At 40.2% G+C, this 19,482-nt stretch overlaps 1 protein-coding gene across 2 annotated transcripts in view; it reads right to left on the reverse strand.

The window, feature by feature from the left end:
• The window catches only part of DSCAM (DS cell adhesion molecule), a gene marked incomplete at its 5' end in the record, with an annotated part of 741,397 nt that overhangs the window by 184,730 nt on the left and 537,185 nt on the right, over window positions 1-19,482 (reverse strand). The window lies entirely within an intron of this gene.

Genomic DNA, 19,482 nt, shown 5'->3' on the forward strand with positions numbered 1-19,482 from the left:
CCGTTACAAAATACCATAGACTGGGTGACTTAAACAACAGAAAATAATTTCTTGCACTTCTGGATGCTGGAAGTCCAAGATCAGGACACCAGCACGGTCGGGTTCTGTGAGGTCTCTCTTTTTGATATGCAGACAGCATCCTTCTTGCTGTGTCCTCACAAGGCAGAGAAAGGATGAGCTCTGGTCTCTTCCTCTTCTTACAAGGACACTGACCTCATCATGGGGGCCTCACTCTCATGACCTCATCTAAACCTAATTCCCTCCTAAAGGCCCCGCCCCCAAATACCATCATAGTGGGCGTTAGGGCTTCGACATATGAATTCTGGAGGGACACAAACATTCAGTCCACAGCAAAGCACAAAAATGTATAACCCATAATTGTGATCTAGAGAGAACTGACCATTTTTAACACTGGCATTTCCTCCTCATCTTTTTGTATGCTTTTCTGCACATTGGCAAGATCATACCATATGCACATTTCAAATCCTGCTTTTTAAAAAATTTAACTATAACATATGACTTCCCTCTACATTAAGAAAACTTATTTAAACACATTAAATTATTAAATAATAATGAATTAGGTGGGTACGCCATAATTCATAAAAGCATCCACTTAATTTGGTTATTTAGAGAGAAATTTTTATTATTATAAATAGCTGTGTTTACTTTTTTTACATAAATCTTTGTCTACACTTTTTATTTCTTTGATATGGATGACTAAGGATGAAAATAGTGGATCAAAAGAGATGAAAATTTTTTGGCTTTTGTTATATGAGGTCAAATTGCCTAATAGATATTTTCCTGCCAAACAGTATACTAGAATGCATATTTCTGTGCATCTCTGCTAGCATCCCATATTATCAATTTTTTGTTTCCCTACATGTTTACTAATAAAGCCAATGCTCAGGAGAGGGGAGGATTAATTAGGTGTTTGGGATTAGAATACACACACTACTATATATAAAACAGATAACCAACAAGGACTTACTGTATAGCACAGGGAACTATACTCAGTATCTTTTAATAACTGAGAAAAGAATCTAAAACAGAATATATATGTATATATATGTATAACTGAATCACTTTGCTGTACACTTGAAACAAACACAACATTGTAAATCAACTATATTTCCATAAAAATTTTAAAAAAATAAAAGCAAAAAAAATTAATGCTCAAAAAGTTGTGAAGTTAAGTGAAATTCTTTTTAGATAGTATTCAACTTCATATACAATATACCTTTTATGAATGAATACTAATGTCAATATGTTGAAATCTGCCATATGTTTTATTGGTATTTTGTTATATATACCAAATCATATTGGATGTGCTTGGTGCAGATCAGACATACATTTTCTTTCTCTCCATAAAAGATACTGAATAGTTCTGGGGAAATTAGCTTTAAGCATCTATGGAACAAAATCTCCTAGAAAATCATCATCGTGTTACTGCACCCTGATCTCCCAGTCACATTTAATAATGAGACACAGGAAACTGAAATCACTTGAATCCAAAAAGTTAATGCCTAAAATTTCTTCTAACAAAGAGCTATGAGCTCTTTACAAAGTTTGGCTGGTTTAGAATTTATCTTTTTTTAACTACGACATGGGAGACTGAGCAACATTTATTTGCCTTTCAGCATTCCCTTGTCTTTTCACCCTGGTCCCCTGGAATTCTGGAGGCAGGTGTTGGCAGATGTGAGTACCATGTGCTCAGGCAAGAAGGAGCGGGTATTTGTGTGCAGCCAGCTACTTTCTTCCTCCATAAGCTGCCCTCAGGGGCTATTTTCTAAACATAGCAAAGTCAAGAATCAGAGAAGTTTCATGTAACGTAAATATACACATTGGATTTAATAAGCAAAATGTAAAAGAAAAATGCTGGATTAAATGCACAATAAAATATCAACTGAATTCACTACTTTCTCTCCTCCAAAAATATTGTAGATTAGTAAGCGCAGTCTTAGCCTGAGTTTGAGGTGAAGGCATTTGGTATTCTACGGGGAAATTAGATAATTCTGCCTTTTAATTAAAATTATTTTTCACCATGATACATAGTTTATTATAAAGGAATTGGATGCTCTGCAGATTCTGCTATGGTAAACTCTAATGCTTTGTACCTTGATTAAAAAATCTCTGTAATTTTGGTGACACACAGTGATGAGAAAGTATTGGAATAGCTATGCGAGTTATATGGAACTCTCCCCAAGAGAGTTCAACTGCTCTGTGACTGAGGAAACAGATGAGGGACCCAATTCTTCCCTGAAACCCCAATGTGGATAGGGGTGTTTGTAAACAGAGTGAAAGCTGGAGGAAAAGGAGCAGCTTTCACCCACAGGCCTGCCCACCACCCAACCGAAAGATGGCCTTTATCCTGTCCATGCTCGTCTCTGCATCCTTGGACCCTGAGGCTGGACCAGCCCACTTTTACAACCCATCCTCTGAGGTCCCTCCATCATGAATTTAAAAAATCTCATTAATCTTCAAACAATCCTAAAGTTACCTTTATACTACCCCCATTTCACAGATGCAGAAACTGATGCTCAGAGATGTTCAGACACACACTACATACAACTCACACAGCTGGTGAGAAGCAATGTCAGGATTTCAGTGCACTTTCGTCTGACTCGGATATCTCCGTTACTTATTATACAAAAGGTAGGCAGTCTCATTAATATCACAAGAATAATAAATAGGTCCCTCCCGCGCTACAGCCTGCAGAGAAGACTGAAATCCAGCCTGGATTTCAGATTTGAGATTTGTATAACCTGAAAAAAATATGTATACATTTGTATTTATATGTATTGTATCTATACATATTCATGTATATATACATAAATTTATATATATAAATGTATAAGTATATAAATTATGAATATATTTACATACACATACATAAATATTTACATATACATATATATATAAATTCGTGCACATATAAAATAATCACAGAGTTATTCTATATCCACTGTTCTCAGATGATCTCAGGTATGGTTGGCAGGTACCTGGGGTCCCTGAGAATTTCTCAGGGGATCTGTAAGATTAGACGCTATTTTCAGAATACTACTAAGATACTATTTGCCTTTTAGAACTGACAGATCAAAGCAATAGTGGGACAAGCTGCTGGGGCGTTAGTAGGACTCGAGGCAGTGGGAGCCGACGGCACACTGCCCCGGTTGTTCACCTTCACACGCTCACCGCAAAAACAAATGCATCAATTGCCAGCTTCCCCTGAGCATGTCCTTGACAAAGCAGTAAAATACATTTCATTTCTGTTCATCTCATGCCTTGAGGATGTGTCTTTTTAATAGTCTGTGAGACAGAACAGCGAGAACTTACAGAGCACGTGTGTGCCGGGGCTCGAGAGGAAGCATGGGTGTGAGGTTGGGTGGGAGCTCGTCTGTCAGCTGCTTGTGTCATAGGAAACCATGCTCACTTGAAAGAAAAACTGACACACACTTTTTGTTTGGGTATTTGACAAACACTTTCTCGAAATGAATGAGGTGGGCGTTATCACTTCAAGGAAAACAACTGAGAGTGTTTGTTGCCAATGATAAAATCTGAGTTTTCAAATCAAAATCAGATTTTGCAAAATGTGTATATTCCATCACATAATTAATATATCTTCCCAATATTTAAAGACTTTTAGGATGACATCAGTGGTGATATTAAAAACTATGCTTTTTAAAAATATTGTATAATGAAAACAGCTCATACAACTCAATAACAAAAACAAACAAACAACCCAATCAAAAAATGGGCCAAAGATCTAGACAGACAAGTCTCCAAAGAAGACTTACAGATGGTCAATAGGCACATGAAAAGATGCTCAACATTGCTAATTAATAGAGAAATGCAAATCAAAACTACAGTGAGGTACCACATCGCACCAGTCAGAATGGCCATCGTCAGAAAATCTACAAATAACAAATGCTGGAGGAGGGTGTAGATAAAAGGGAACCCTCCTACACTGTTGGTGGAAATGTAAGTTGGTACAGCCACTATGGAAAAGAGTGTGTGAAGTTCCTCAAAAAAATAAAAATAGAGTAACCGTATGATCCAGCAATCCCACTACTGGGCATGTATCTGGACAAAAGTCTAATTTGAAAAGATACATGCACCCCAATGTTCATAGCAACAATATTTACAGTAGCCAAGACATGGAAGCACCCAAAATGTCCATCGACAGATGAATGGATGAAGAAAATGTAGTATGTACACACACACACACACACACACACACACACACACACACACACACACACAATGGAACATTACTCAGCCATAAAAAAGAATGAAATAATGCCATTTGCAGCATCATGAATGCAACTAGAGATTACCATACTAAGTGAAGTAAGTCAGAAAGAGAAAGACAAATACCATACGATGTTGCTTATAAGTGGAATCTAAAATATGACACAAATGAACTTATTTACGAAACAGAAACAGGTTGATACATGTAGAAAACAAACTATAGTTACCAAAGGGGAAAGGGGTGGGGGAGGGATAAATTAGGAGTTTGGGATTAGCAGAGACAAACTACTATATATAAAGCAGATAAACAACAAGGTTCTACTGTATAGCACAGGGAACTATATTCAATATCCTGTAGTAAACCATAACCGAAAAGAATATGAAAAGGAATAGATATATATGTAACTGAATCTCTTTGCTGTATGCCAAAACCTAACACAACATTGTGAATCAACTACACTTCAATTAAAAAAACACTGTATAATGAAATGTCTCCACATTTGGCATATTCATATAGCTAAGTAAATCAATATTATCCAATAAACCAATGCTGGGTGTTAAAAACCCATACATGTGCAAAAGATCCATTCAAAATGCAAAATAAGATGATAGATTTTAATGTAACAAGGTATGAAAAGGCTGTCAATAAGGTTTCTGATTCTGTGTGGCAACTAACCTTTAAAAGCTACCACTTGGGTAGCTCACTCTCACCACTATTATTCAACATAGATTTGGAAGTTTTAGCCGCAGCAATCAAGAGACGAAAAATAAATAAAAGGAATCCAAATCAGAAAAGAAAAAGTAAAACTGTCACTGTTTGCAGATGACATGATACTATACATAGAGAATCCTAAAGATGCTCCAGAAAACTACTAGAGCTAATCAGTGAATTTGGTAGAGTAGCAGGACACAAAATTAAGGCACAGAAATCTCTTGCATTCCTATACACTAATGATGAAAAATCTGAAAGAGAAATTAAGGAAACACTCCCATTTACCACTGCAATAAAAAGAATAAAATACCTAGGAATAAACCTACCTAGGGAGACAAAAGACCTGTATGCAGAAAACTGTAAGACACTGATGAAAGAAATTAAAGATGATACAAACAGATGGAGAGATCTACCATGTTCTTGGACTGGAAGAATCAACATTGTGAAAATGACTATACTACCCAAAGCAATCTACAGATTCAATGCAATCCCTATCAAACTACCAATGGCATATTTCACAGAACTAGAACAAAAAATTGCACAATTTGTATGGAAGCACAAAAGACCCCAAATACCCAAAGCAATCTTGAGAAAGAAAAACAGAACTGGTGGAATCAGGCTCCCTGACTTCAGACTATACTACAAAGCTACAGTAATCAAGACAGTATGGTATTGGCACAAAAACAGAAGTATAGATCAATGGAACAGGATAGAAAGCCCAGAGATAAACCCACGCATATATGGTCACCTTATCTTTGATAAAGGAGGCAAGAGTATACAAAGGAGAAAAGGCGGCCTCTTCAGTAAGTGGTGCTGGGAAAACATTTAACTAAAAGAATGAAATTAGAACACTCCCTAACACCATACACAAAAATAAACTCAAAATGGATTAAAGACCTGAATGTAAGGCCAGACACTATAAAACTCTCAGAGGAAAACATAGGCAGAACACTCTATGACATAAATCACAGCAAGATCCTTTTTGACCCACCTCCTAGAGAAATGGAAATAAAAACAAAAATAAACAAATGGGACCTAATGAAACTTAAAAGCTTTTGCACAGCAAAGGAAACCATAAACAAGATGAAAAGACAACCCTCAGAATGGGAGAAAATATTTGCAAATGAGGCAACTGACAAAGGATTAATCTCCAAAATATACAAGCAGCTCATGCAGCTCAATATCAAAAAAACAAACAACCCAACCCAAAAATGGGCAGAAGATCTACATAGACCTTTCTCCAAAGAAGATATACAGATTGCCAACAAACACATGAAAGGATGTTCAACACCACTAATCATTAGAGAAATGCAAATCAAAACTACAATGAGGTATCATCTCACACCGGTCAGAATGGCCATCATCAAAAAATCTACAAACAATAAATGCTGGAGAGAGTGTGGAGAAAAGGGAACCCTCTTGCACTGTTGGTGGGAATGTAAATTGATACAGCCACTATGGAGAACCGTATGGAGGTTCCTTAAAAAACTAAAAATAGAACTACCATATGACCCAGCAATCCCAATACTGGGCATATACCCTGAGAAAACCATAATTCAAAAAGAGTCATGTACCACAGTGCTCACTGCAGCTCTATTTACAATAGCCAGGACATGGAAACAACCTAAGTGTCCATTGACAGATGAATGGGTAAAGAAGATGTGGCACATATGTACAACAGAATATTACTCAGCCATAAAAAGAAATGAAATTGAATTATTTGTAGTGAGGTGGATGGACCTAGAGTCTGTCATACAGAGTGAAGTAAGTCAGAAAGAGAAAAACAAATACCGTATGCTAACACATATATATGGAATCTAAAAAAAAATGGTTCTGATGAATCTAGGCGCAGGACAAGAACAAAGACACAGACGTAGAGAATGGACTTGAGGCCACGGGGAGGGGGAAGGGTAAGCTGGGACGAAGTGAGAGAGTGGCATTGACATATATACACTACCAAATGTAAAATAGATAGCTAGTGGGAAGCAGCCACATAGCACAGGGAGATCAGCTCGGTGCTTTGTGACAGCCTAGAGGGTTGGGATAGGGAGGGTGGGAGGGAGACGCAAGAGGGAGGAGATATGGGGATATATGTATATGTATAGCTGATTCACTTTGTTATACAGCAGAAAGTAACACACCATTGTAAAGCAATTATATTCCAATAAAGATGTTTAAAAAAAATACATTTCAAGACAAAACAAAAAAAGCTACCACTTGTCAACTCTTTGTATCAAAGAGGAACAGGCACGTTTATCTCAAAAGCCTTTAGGCCTCCCTTTTCCAACTACTTCTCAGTGTATGGCTGTATTTTCTTCACATCCTCCAACCAAAACAGTATGTCACAACAGATTGAAGGCAGAAGCAGCTACTCTGTCCCGCTGTAAGCCAGACATTTAAAGAGACTTTCCAAAATGTAAAACAATGCCTCCCTTCTCACTAAATTTTTTTGCTTGTTTTTTTTGTTTGTTTTGGAAAATATAGTCAGTTTTCATTTAAAAGCACTATTTATGATAACATTGTGGGTTCATTATTGTCACTTATTTTTTTAAAAATTTCTCAGTTGATTTTCTAATACAATAAATACTGACAAGTCTAGGCCACATGAACAAAAGCTCTTCAGGGTTCCCAATATTTTTTTTTAATTTAATTTACTTTTTCAGATTCTTTTCTATTATAGGTTTTACAAGGTATTGAATATAGTTCCCTGTGCCATACAGTAAATCCTTGTTGTTTATCTATTTTATATCTAGTAGTGTATATCTGTTAATCCCAAATTCCACATTTATCCTTCCCCTGTCTTTCTCCTTTGGTAACCATAATTTTGTTTTCTGTATCTGTGAGTCTATTTCTGTTTTGTAAATAAGTTCATTTGTATCATTTTTTAAGATTCCACATATAAAGTGATATCATATGATATTCGTCTTTCTCTTTCTGACTTTCTTCACTTAATATGATAATCTCTAGGTCCACCCATGTTGCTGCAAAACCTGGATGGACAACTTTTTAAAAGCCATACCAAGACCTAAAGTTTGAGACATGCCTTTCTGTATAAATTGAGAAGAAAAGTTCGAAATCCATTTTGATGTGCTTTCAAGGCTTAAAGTCAGATGGAAGTTTCTCAGAACGAGGGCCAAACCTCCAACGAAACTTTAACCCCTGGGACTGTTCTTTGATATCCTTTTGCCCCCCAGCACTCAGTCCCCCAGCACACACCTTAGTCACCATCATGTCCCAACCTTGCCTAGTCATCGTGTTCTCCTTCTTATGTGTGTCAGCTGTGGCCTCTCTAGGAGGGTCTCCACGTCTCCTCCTCCCGTCCCCACAGTGGGAGCCCTGCTGGGCAGCCTTACTGAGAGCCCTGGGCTGCACTTCCCCGGATGCCCGGTAACACCTGGGTATCATCTTCATCCTGGCACCACCCAGAGCCCAGCCCATGCTCAGCCTCGCCTCCCACGTCACCATCACCACTTTCACACCAGCTGCTCCATCCTAACAAAAATGCCATTTTCAGCTCTTACAAACTTCAACTTTCTTGCCTCATGACATGTGGGTTTCATAAAAACAGGTGAAGTAACTAAAATAGGTAAGGACAGCTATCTCAGAATCAGAAAGGTATTTTCAAAAATCCTCAACCAGAAACCAAATTACCTTTATAGCAGTTATATCGCATTTAACCTGTTGTACAGTTGACCCCTGAATTATGTGGATTTTGGGGTGCCCATCCCCTACACAGTCAAAAATCTGTGAATAACTTTACAGTTTGCTCTCCATATCAGAGGTTCCAAAACCTGGGACTCAACCAACTTTGGATTGTGTAATACTGTAGTATTTACTATTGAAAAATATCTGCAGATAAGTGGACCTGTGCAATTCAAACCTGTATTGCTCAAGGGTCAACTGTAATTAGGAACACACATGCACAGACACATCCGTATAGCTATCAAAATGGATTTTTTCCTATTTTCTAAGCCATTAATGATTAATCAAGAATGATTATCCGCGTGACCTAACAAAATGACTAAGCAACATTTCAATGTCAAATTTTTCAAAGTCACAACATTAGGAAAAGTTTACTCTCACATATGATTAGGAGGGTCTTGGATGTGAAGATGACATTAACTATAGGAACACACTTAAAGGTCTCCCTAAGACAGATGATTCTCAGAAAATTCTTATTCACACTTCCCACCTTCTCAGCCAGACAGGGCACAAAGGATGGAGAGTTTCCAGACACCCCCAACCTGCACACTGGGGGTTCCTGGGAACTGCACTGGCATTTCCTAGATTTCAGATAAATGAAGAGTGAAGGCATTGGGAGGAAGCAAAGTGAAGTTCTCAAAATAACCCACAGTGTCATAACAACAACAACATCTGTCCTAGGTAACGAGAAAACACGTGGCTAAATACAAATACGATGTGGATATTTTTTAATTGAAAAAGAAAATCTCTTTCAATATCCTATAATCCAGTCTATTTTCCTCTCCATTAAATTGAGGCATATAATCTTTCATTAACTAATCACTGATGCACTATTTAACACCTACACTGTTTCAAACAAGATTTGGTTAAATTACATATAAGAGTACATCTAGTGACACATAGATATATATTTAAATATCTCCCACAGTCTCGGACTTAGTCAATAGTTTAAGTGAATGTTAATAAGATAGGAAACAAATAGATTTGATCCTCTATGGAAACAATTACAGTTATTTTGCAATGTGTTCATCTTTTACGTCCACATTAAATCAGAAATGTAAGGTGTCAAGACGGAGGCTGTGACATCTGATGGGGAAAGATGACTTAAGGTACCCAGCTTTCCACTATATACACCAAGATTATCTACAACATCAATAAATATGAGCTTAATTCCATAAATAAATATTGATGCTTAAATAGGCAGAGTGCAATAATTGGCAGTAAAAAAATCTCAGATCCTTATTGCAAATTAAAAAGTTAAAAACTGACTTTCATAGTTTCTAAAATGAGTATCTGAGATTTTATATCACTTCAAATGACGCTAATTGGGACAATTATCTCAAAGGCTAGACACACACTCACTCACACACACACACACACACCCCAAAGAACTTCCAAACTAATGATGCCACTCACTTCCAAAAGAGAATAAGTCAATGTTTCTTCTCTTAAACTGAATTATCAGTCACTTAAATATTCAATCCCAAGTATAGGTGCCCATGGGTTCTTGATAAATATAAATTGGATTGAGTTAAAGACTACCTTTTTAAAGCAGGTACGGTGTGCGCGTGACATACTCGTATCATATACACCTACACACTCAGGTTGTTGATTGGTAAATGATGAAAAAATCCCAGTCCAAGGGAGTCTGAACAGACCAAATGAAGGAAAGACATTGCTCAGACACAGACCTTCCTTCCAACCATGCCCATACGTAAATAACTAAGTGCATATACAGACATATATTTTTCTCTCCTATTTACTGCCTTTGTTCCTGTTTGCAAAACCTGCCCTGACCACTTGACCTTTTGGATCAAGTCCAAGAAGTCTGCCTTGAGTTTGGAAGCTCATCCCCATCCCAATCTCTTTCCTACATGTAATAACCTCTTACATGTAAACAGAAGTTATTTTATGTGTAAACAGAAGTGCTTTACATAGATCATCTCTTGTATATCCACATATCAATCTAATGAGATGGACTTTTCAATTATCTCTGTTGTATAGTTGAGGAAACAGGCAGAGACCTGGGGTATAAACCCAGGCAGTCTGGCTCCTAGCACATGTGCTCTCGACCTTATCTCCAAATGGTGGTTACCTCAGAAATAAAGGAGGCAGGTGACGTGCACGGGAAATCTGCAGACAAAGTATCTGCCTTTGTATGAAGTCTGCAGATATCAATGTGGAATACATCTTTTCACTTATTACGTGGTAGCTAATTCTTTATAATTCAGTGGGTTGTCAATACTTTCTTGGGTAGAAATAGAAATTTCTCCCTTGAACCCTGACTTTCTAACAACTTGGTTCACTGCCTTGCATTTCTTTAGAGCTCTATTTCACTTCTGAGAGACCTATCAAGCAGCAGAAAAGATCTTACATTAAAAGGATACAGATTCATTTGGTAACAATATGAAAGAAAGACAGACACATGTAAGAGCTGGATGAGGAGACCTGGAGGCAACAAAATGTCCCAGACCCATGCAGTCATCCACAAAGCCCTGACTGTGTCAGGTTGTAACACATGAACCCCAATCGTACTCAAATGTCTAGATGCCTCTTTGAAGTGCAGCAGTATATACATATAGAAGTTAATTAGCCATTTTTGTTTTTCATATTTAAGCAGTCTCTAGGCTTCCTGGAGGGAAGCAACCACTTAAGGATCAAGCACCGATGTTCGGATGAAGAGTGTTGTGATGAACCGTGGCCCAGGCTGAGGTTCCATTCTTGAAGATGCAGCACTTAAGTGTTTGGAGGGTTCCCAAGTCTCACCACTCGAGGACCACAGCGTAATCACACAGCCCCCCAGCTCATGCTTACTTGAAGATAGAGAAAGGTAGCTCATAAAATTTTAACCAAGCCTTTGGAAAAGGGCCACTTCTGTGGCCTATCACAAAACTGAAGTTTATGGGAAATGCTACTTGACTAATACCAAACCACATTTAGGGTAAATTGTTTTCTAAATGCCCAGCGGTTGTCTCGAGTTCAGTCCATCATATTTCCCAGAATTGGAAATGCTTCCATTCTACCTTGAGATCACATAGGTATTCTGAAGTCTGTAGTTATAAGGCATCACCTCTTGCCCCCAGGGCCATCCTAACTCATCCACTGGGGAAGGATCCCTCCTCCTCTTTTCTGTTTTTGAAAAAAATAAACTTTACATTTTAGAATGTACTTAGATTTACAGACAGGTTTTTTTTTTTTTACAACACAGAGGATTTATAACACAGAGGATTTCTCACATTCTGCACACCCAGTATCCTCTACTAGATACATCTTACATTACACAGAGACACTTTATTGACTGAAGTCCATACTTTATACAGATTTCCTCGGTTTTTACTGAATGCACCATTTCTGTTCTAAGACCTCAGCTAGGACACATCAGGGCATTCAGTCAGCATGTCTCCTGGGCTCCTCTTGGCTGTGGCAGTTTCTCAGATTTCCCTTGGTTTTGATGACTGACCATTTTAAAGACTACTGGTCGGGTATTTTGTAGAATGCCCTCATTCCACAAATTGGGATTTGTCTGGTATTGATATTTCCTCATCGTTAGACTGAGATCATGCGCTTTTCTGAGGAGACGACCCCAGAGGTGAGGTGCCGTGCGCACCGCATCACACCAAGGGTCCACGCGACCACTATGCCGGATCACTGTGGGGGCTGACCTTGATCACCCGGCTGAGGTCATGTGTCCGGTTTCCCTGCTGTCAGTTACTCTCCCTGCTTTCTCTGTATTCCCGTCCACTTTGGAGGCAGCACCAGGCACAGCCCACACCTGCGGAGCAGAGCTGCCTTACACCACTCCGAGGGGGTGTGTCTACTTAAACTAGGTGGAATTCTGTCGCCAGGGAAATTTGTGTCCCTTATTTATTTATGTATTTATTTATTCAATTGTCTGCTTATATTCAAATGAACTCACAAATATTCATCTTACACTTTGAATTATAATCCAATACTACTTTATTTTATTGTTTAAATTTGCTTCAGATTTAGCCATTGAAAGCTCTTTCAGTTGGCTCCTGTGTCCTTCTGAAATACCACCATCACTGTGTTCTTCCTTTGTTTCTTTTCCTTTTTATTCCCTTTCCTCCCTTCCTCCCTCCCTCCCTCCCTTCCTTCCCTCCTTCCTTCCTTCCAAGGTTTATAATAGTACATGTTTACAGAATGGAATTGTATGGCACATTGTATTGGCAGCCCTAAACACTGACCATGAGTCCAATAAAGTCATGCATTACATACAGAGATACTGAATTATATTTGTTGTTATAACCCTAAAGACAAGAGAAATATGGAAAAAATTCAAGTATAATGGAACCAAAAATGGATTTGTTGAATCAAATCAAGTGGCTTAGCGCCCTGAGAAGGAGTGACTGACGTCTGGTACAGCCACGGAGTCAGACAATCAGTAACGTGGACCTAGGGAGCGTGGAGCGTGACACACCCCATTTGAAGAGTTTCGATGGAGCAACCACAGAACAGGGTGGGACTGAGTTCCAAAAACAAGAAACCAGTGGCGGTCCCTACACGGAGCTGCCCTGCTTGTTAAGAAACCTCAGTCCACTAAGAAAATATCCCTGGGGACTTCCCTGGAGGTCCAGTGGTTAAGGCTTCACGCTTCTACTGCAGGGGGCGTGGGTTCAGTCCCTGGCCGGGGAACTAAGATCCCGCATGCCACGTGGTGAGGCCAGAAAAAACTAAATTAAAAAATACATAAATAAATAAATAAATCTGGGGGGGGGGGGAAATGTGAGGACTCCATATTTACTAAAAAAAGAAAAAGAAAACATCCCTGAAGATGCTGAAGAAGCTGGTCTCACACTGTTTACATGTCATGTTTCCTCAGCAGATAATTACTTTCTAGCTCCAGAAAGAGTTAGAATTCAGTACAGAAATGTTTTAGAGAAGAAAACCCCAATATTACTATATTTATGATAAGAAGTTCATGCAGTTTAAATGTTTATGAGTATATTAGTGTTTCACATCAGACTGGTAATACAAATTTTAATGTATAATTGAGTAACTGATTTGGATAAGTGATATTAGCTGAACCACTTACTGGGCTAGACACAACAGTGTAACATTTAAGAAATTATAAGAATAACTCAATTTACCTGTAAGTTTAACTTACTTGATTTATAAAAATTATTTGGATTCCAGGAAGCTACTGTCAGTCCGATAATTAGAGTACTTAAAAAGGAAATCAAATATATTTAATTTATAAATATAGTTTAATCTGCAAAAATGAATAAAAAACCAAAGTTTATAAATGGGACTAAACATTAATCAAAAATCCCTTAAAAGCACTTGTTCAGATTTGCTAGATATATCTGTAGGATAATAAGATTTGTGAGTTGAACTAAAAGTTAAAGGAAGATACACAGGCTTTTTGCACTTATAACTTTAATAAATGGCTATATTAATTTCTAAAACCAAAGTAATATTTTAAAGTTTTTTCTTCACTCAAAAAACTTCCCAGAAACTTAGAGAAATAGACTTAAGTTTGAAAAAGAAAATAAAAGTCCATCTAAAACTCAACCACTTGAAGCAATTACGGTCACATTTTTGCCGACCTTGTTTTTCACGGCACTCTTTATACACACAAGAACACGCACATAGGCACGCAGAGGCACGAGCACACACACACACACACACTTAGGTAATTTTGCATAAAGAGAAACACATCATACACTGTGTATTTAATTACAGATATTTCTGCCCGATCCTTATTTTCTCTCCCTCCCCCCACAGAAACACACTCAGGCCGACTCTGTTATAACTCTGTGTGCGTCCTTTCATAGTTTTCTCTGTAATCGTACAATCCTCCGCACAGACGCATGCACAACACACACACGTGCACAGTGCACGGTCTGGGGTCACAGTTTGGTTACGACCCATCTTTCTCTGTGTTACTTTTCTCATGCAGCACTAGCTCACGGCATCCCCAGGTGACCTGGCACAGCTCCCGAACCCTCTCTTTCACGGCTAGGTGATAGTCCTGGAATGTTAAGAGGCCCTCATGCTTTTGCCAACACCTGACAGCCTCAGGTGAGGGCCGCACACCCCCCTTGGCCTCACTTTGGCCGCCGTGTGACCCACCTGCCCCGGCCTAGTCTGTCTTGCTCTTCACACCTCAAATCTCAGTTCCCAGCTAGAGACCCCTGCCTGCAGTCCCTAACCAGAAAGTGCAGTGGGGAACAGCCTTTGCACAAAATCCTCACGCAGAGTGCGGGGACGTAATGTGTCTGTGTTCTCAGAATGTCACGTTTGTCTTATTTTTGTTTATTTCTCCCTTTTAGGCGTGGAGTCATTTGGGGGATGACATCGTTATGAGTCAAAGCAAACTCAGCTATCCAGCTAAGGCCAGGTGAGTTGTAAGGAGGGCCGGCTTTGAACCTGTGCAGCCCTGACGGCAGATCCAGTCCGCGGCACAGGACGGCTCTGTGGCTTTGGACAAGTTGCTCAACATCTCTGAGCCACAGTTTCATCATCTGTACAGTGGAGATCAAGGTCCCGTCCACCTCAGACGCTGACGGAAGGATAAGTGGGGATTCTATAAGCAAAGCAGTTCCCACTGGGACTGGCTCTTAGTAAACAATTAGTAAATGAAGCTATTATATGTTTTTCCACATCTGGTAATATTGATACAAGATATGGCTGAATTTGAACTTTAATAAAATAAGGCAGATGGAAAGTTCTGTGACCAGCTTCACTCCTGTCCGCCGTGGCCTCGTCGCTTCTGTGTCCTGCTTCCCCTCTTTGTTCCTTGCTCTTCTGTGATATTCTTCTCAATCCAGTTCCCTGCCTCCCTCTTCTCTCCTTTTTGCTTTTCTGTAATCTCATGGTCCCTGTCTTTCCTGCCTGGAGCATTTAAAAGCATTCAGTTGGCAATTCTCTGGTGTACGTGTGTTTCTATTTTTATGTGATACTACCTCACACAACCTGAACTGTATCCCTGGGTTGATTTTCTAAGGTACAATGTGAGGGAGACATGTATCCATGAAGCCCAGGACCAGAGGGAGGCTGTGAACCCTGAGCACTGGTCCAGCCTGAACTTCAGTCTCTTCTTCTCTCAAACAAGAGGCTTGGGTTTGCCGAACCCTTAGTCTCCTTCCAGCTCCAAACCTTTATATGCACATCAGAGCTATCATGACTTAGTTGTCCGAAGTCTCAAATCACTATCAGCTCTCTTTGTTTATATGTGAAACTAGCCTCTTCAGAAATAGAACAGTGTTAGGGATAATTTGCTTGCTATGTAGCTGAAGAATCTGCTATAGACTACACGCAAGAGACAACAATCAGCAGTGTCTGTTCTCCTGTCACTCTGTGCCAGCAGTGATCTTTTTCTATGCACCACCAGCCTACTACTGAGGCAGCAGGACAGCGGCCACTTAGTATGAACCCAAATCATCTGCAGTCCCGACTTAGCCTATGTTACACAGTAACCATCTGGAAGAGGAGCTACAGAGAAATACATTTTACTTACAAAGTAGGAAAACACAAAAGAGAAAAATGTCAGGCTTGCAAAAATATGGAGCCATTTATTTTCTCTCATATTTAATTTGAAGAATGTTACATAAATGCCAACAATTAAGACTAAAAGAGTTGCTACTTAGGTCTGTGTAGGACTCTTTCTGACCTCTTGAACCACCTTGTTCCTCTTCAGCAAGAGAGATCTGTCAATTAGATGGGAATAGAGTTGAGTCCATTTGGAGGGACCATTTGGAAGGAAGAGAATGGTACCATATCATGAGGGTCAAAAACCACCTTCCATTCAAATCTCATCTTCTCATTCCCTGCTGAAGGCCCCTTCTTTTGTCACTTCTTCAAATGTATTCATTTGCAGGCAAATTTAGCTGCACTCTCGACAATGCAGCCAAAAAGTTAATGATGATGCATCAGGCTTGTATTTCTTTTCAGAAAAAAAAAAAAAAAATCAGATCCATTTACACCCACCAGAGGCCATCATCATTTTATAGAGAGGTCTCTCCCATCAGATACAGTAAACATATGTTTGTATCATCAAGAGTAAGGAAAAAGCTCAGTATTGCATGGGTGATTTTTCCATTATTCAAAAGGAAGGTTGTTTTGCTAAAATAAAAATTACCAAAGCCTAAGTGAGGACGTCCAATATGGCTCTATTATCAAGCACTACATCAGGGGTGGAAACAGTGTGATTGAAAATAATGTTCCTCTGTACATTTGCTCTAATCTGCATACCTAAATATAAAACAACTAGCTTCTTCCTACACAGCTGCATAGATTACGAAGTGATTCTAAACCTGGCCCGGCTGCCCCTGTTTTCTGTCCACATTCTGAAAACAGCTTCCTGAGGGCAGGAAGCAGGCTGCCTTGTTCTGTGGGGTGTTCCAAGCACGGAGCCCAGGGTCTGGCCCAACATCTGAACATCTGATGACTGAGTCAAAACGTGCTTCCCGAAGTGCCCACTAGGAGGAGCATCTGAGCTTCCAGCATCTTTTCACCACGTTATTATTAAGTCCCTTTAGCCCATGGCGTTCTGGTCCTTTCCTATTCTGATGAATCCCCCAGGTGTGGGCTAGTTTATCATTTCATGCTTTTACAGAACTTCTAGGTCTGTAGGGTTTTATTTCAGTGGGACAAGCATGTGGGGTAAGAACCTAGGCCTCTGTTGCCTGTGGTTAAAGAAGGGAATGCCCCAACCCAGGGGGACAGAGCACAGTGAAGATCTGGATGGAGACCCTGGGAACAGGTTGCTCGGACATGCATCCTGGCTCTGCTTTGTACAAGCCCCGTGGTCTTAGGTAAATTCTCTGAGTCTCAGTTTCCTCACCTTTAAAATGGGATTAACGATAGTACCCATGTCATAGTGTTGGAATAATAATTCAGCAAGTAGTTATTGATAAAGAGCTTGGGAGAATGACTGGTGCACAGTTCGCACTAAGTAAGCGTCTACTGAGCCACACTCAGATAATTGAATCACAGATGTTCCGTCTTAACAACGTTGAAGAGGCAGCCACGGCTGCCGACATCACTGAGCTGGGTGTATGGGGAGAAGGGGACAGGAACCCATGGGACACCTTTATCATACCACTGCCCCCGAGCTTCTCACAACAACTGAACCACCGTCCTCCAATTCTCCTGTTACTCCTGGAGCTTAGAAGCCCCAGTGCCCATCACTCACCCCTAGAGCTAGCATGCTGTCTGTTGCATAAAAACTGTGCAATCAGGGTTTGCTGGAAAAAATGCCGAAAAGATGCTAGGGGGTGGTGTGAGTTTTCTATTTCTGCTGTGATAAGTACCACACACTGAGTGGCTTAAAACAACACAAATGTATCCTCTTACAGTTCTAGGGGTAAGAAGTCTAAAATCAGGGTGTGTGCAGGGGTGTGTCCCTTCTGGAGGATCTAGCAGGGAATGTGTCTCCTTGCCTTTCCAGGTTCTAGGGCACCTGCATTCCCTGGTTCATGGCTCCCTTCCCCCTCTACCCTGACCTCTGGTTCCACTGTTATGTCTCTTTGTTTTTGGACTCTGACCCTCCTACCTCTCTCTTAGAACAAACACTTTGCCTACATTGGGCCGACCCAGATAACCCAGGATACGCTCTCCATTATCAAGATCCTTAACTTAATCACGGCTGTGACGTCATGTCGTCCTGCAAGGTGACACATTCACAGGTTCCATGGATGAGGATGTGGACATCCTGGGGAGGGGGCGGTCCTGACTCTGTCTACCACGGAGGTTTTTGGAAGCTTGAGAGAAAAATCAATTCAGATGAGGGACTGTGTGGGAGCAAAGAATGGAAAGATGATCCCGGAAGGACAGGATTAACTCAGAGCTGAACCTCCCCTGGTCAGAACATTCTGGGATGGATCTGAGGCCAGAGTTTCCTTGAAGCCATAGGAGGTAGTGTGGGCTTGTCCTCTGGCCCAAATGGCACCTCTTTGCAAAGGAGAACAAAACTCCCCCTTCCTCAGGACCACTGACTGCTTTCTGCCTGACATTGTAACTGCACCAGCTACCATGACCATGGTCTGAACAGTACCCCTGAGATGTACAACCTCGTGCCATGGCCCTGGAGAAATGGAAATATGAGCATTAAAAAAAAAATAGACTTAATTGTTTTAAATACATATTTTGTTTTGTTTTAAAATAGATCCAAAAGAAAAAAGCTTCCAGAGCCTTAAAAAGATTCCAGATTCTATCATCTGGAATGATACTCTTTGATATGTAAATGATAGAGTAAATGATAGAGTAATGATACATTTACTCTTTGTGTAAATGTCAGAAAACATGGATTTTTCTAAGTAGTTGTGCCCCAAAGTCAACTGGGGAGCCGCTAAGAATGGAAATGTGAGGCTCCAGCCCCAGAGCCTGACTCCACAGGCCTGGGAAGAGACTGACTCCACAGGTCGGGAGCAGGAGAATGCATTCTTACTTAGTTCCCTGGTCCCCTAATAACCTTGGACAAACACACCCGGGATGTGGCAGCCCAGAGAGAAGAACCGCAAACTGTGCCAGGCCCCGGCTCATGAGATCCTCCTGTTGAAGCAGAATCTACAGTCCTGCCTCTGCGTTTTAGAACCAGGTCAGTGGGAGGGCTGGGTAGATTTTGTGGACATTGGGCCTAACAGTGAGTAGGGGAGTGGGGGAGAGGGTGGAGATATTTACCCCGAAGTCCACCCAGAGCTGGAGTAAACGTGAAACAGGTGGGGCTGGCCTAGCCCTCTTCTAGGAGGGAGAGGATGAAGGTCATTCAGTGCTCCCCGTGGGTGAGCTTGTGTCTTTTCTCATTCACCCTGTCTGATGCTTTGAGGCAGCAGGAAGAAAGGAAATTAACTCGTTCC

This window comes from Balaenoptera physalus (genome assembly GCF_965194825.1).
Source record: "Balaenoptera physalus genome assembly, chromosome: 4".
NCBI lineage: Eukaryota > Metazoa > Chordata > Mammalia > Artiodactyla > Balaenopteridae > Balaenoptera > Balaenoptera physalus.